Genomic DNA, 2,022 nt, shown 5'->3' with positions numbered 1-2,022 from the left:
TCTTAGAAGAATTAACAAACAAACATACAGAGACGTAACAAAACGATATTTTTCAAGAACTTGTGAGCCTTGTTAGTCACAAAACCTCATGGAATAGAAACTATTTATTACGAGCTTCCAGAAAGGTTTGTGAGAAAATGGCAGGGGCTTTTGGTATATCTGGATTAACTGATTTCCATGCAAATGTCAGATAGGTCCGCTTCGTAACGAGAAATTATTGCACCACTCACATAGTATAATTGAACTTAACTAAATGACAGAGAGTTAAACTAGAAGAATAAACAGATTGCATACATTATAGAAAATAAAAATAGAAAAAACCAGTGTGCGTATTCGTATAAGACACTGGAAAACTGCCTTCAAACTGGACCTGTGAATTAGTCAACAACTGTAGTACATCGAGAAGTTTATCCGTTAAACTACTTACTTCGATAACCAAGCTAAACTGACTAAAATCAATGTCTATTACAAAAACATGTAACACTGCTTTTTAATCATAAGCATGTTCGTTACCACGTGACTGGTTATTCTCATACAACAAGCAAAAGTTGTAATCTCCAGATCAGAGTTTCTCAGCCTCCTGTACCTAAATCCACTCAATTATTTGGCACAACAGTAAGACTAGTATATGCAGACGATGGATTGTTAGTTCAATCAAGACAGTCACAGTAGTCCTAACCCACAGCGACCTATAACTGTACGTCTCATGGACCATTGGCTGAGAATTACTGCTTTAGATATCATCTATTCATCCAGTGATGGATACTGCTGTTGTTGACCTGTTTCTAAACAATGTGTGGAATTGCAGCATCATATTCATAGACAAAATAAATACTATCTGCCTGACAAAAGCAAAGACACAAATGTACCTTGAACAAAACAATTCCAATGGTTTCTGGACCGCGTGTTTATTTCCAAACCGGCATAGAGATCGACAGACTAAATTAAAAAAAAAACACAAAAAACTGCTATGTTAATAAAAGCGGGTTGAAAAGAAAAAAATGTCTACATATTACAAACTTAAGCCACAGAATAGATTTAAGGCCCTCAGTAATTCCTGCCACTAATGCAGATCACGTCCCTGAGATCTGGTTTTTGAGAGTATTGTTACATCTCTGGTCGTTTGTTAATTTCCGGTATAAGTTCTTCCCGAGGAAGGCGTCTGCATAATTCGCCAAAAGTTCCGTAACCCAAAGAGCCTGAGATGATGACAAATGGACTATACTCTTCTCATGGAGGTCAGTTAAATGTTCTGGGAGAGGATGTCCTTTTTTATGGTTGTATTTCTTGCCTTAACATTGACTAGCTCTACCTCCTATCACACATCCAACAATGCCCCTTCCTTAAGTGTCTGCTCACATTTAGAGAAAATAGTCACTGTTATGGGTACTACTTGATGACCTACCACAAGTGACCTTCCAATCTTCATGTCCACTGGCCTCGATGGGTCTTCCACTACTTCCACAAGCATTGGGCTTCCTTGGTGATGTTCTTTTATTCCACCCCAAATTATCTTCTCTGACATAGGGGGTATTGTAGTTGATTTAAGTGCTGTGACACGCAAATCAACAGATGCAGAAACACTTACCGGAATTTGGCCTTTGTTGTTCCCTAACGTCATTTTATCAAAATTAACTACACACTTCCTCGGTAGTAAGTAGTCCAATCCTAACATGCATTCGTCTTCAAAGTCATCCAACTATACTTTGTGTCTGTCCTTCATGCCCACGAGCTCAATAGTTACCCACACTGGTCCCCACAACCTTGCATAATGTCCTGTCACACCATAGAGTTTCTATATGGCTTCTGGTATTTCTGCACTTTTGATCATCCAGCTTCCCTGTCACGTAGACACTATGTGTGCTTGCTATTTTACACTGTTGAAACTTTCACAATGGGGTTTAGTGGGCGTCCCTCAACATCAACCTCTACTGGTTTCCCCGAGGCTGACTTATTGGTAGTATTCTTATTACACTGGCTCCTCATATGTCCTTGCTCTCCACAGTTCCAACAACCTTTCTG

This window comes from Limulus polyphemus, unplaced genomic scaffold (assembly GCF_000517525.1).
Source record: "Limulus polyphemus unplaced genomic scaffold, Limulus_polyphemus-2.1.2 Scaffold783, whole genome shotgun sequence".
NCBI lineage: Eukaryota > Metazoa > Arthropoda > Merostomata > Xiphosura > Limulidae > Limulus > Limulus polyphemus.
The sequence above is the reverse complement of the archived record's forward strand: the minus strand, read 5'-3'. Positions refer to the sequence as shown.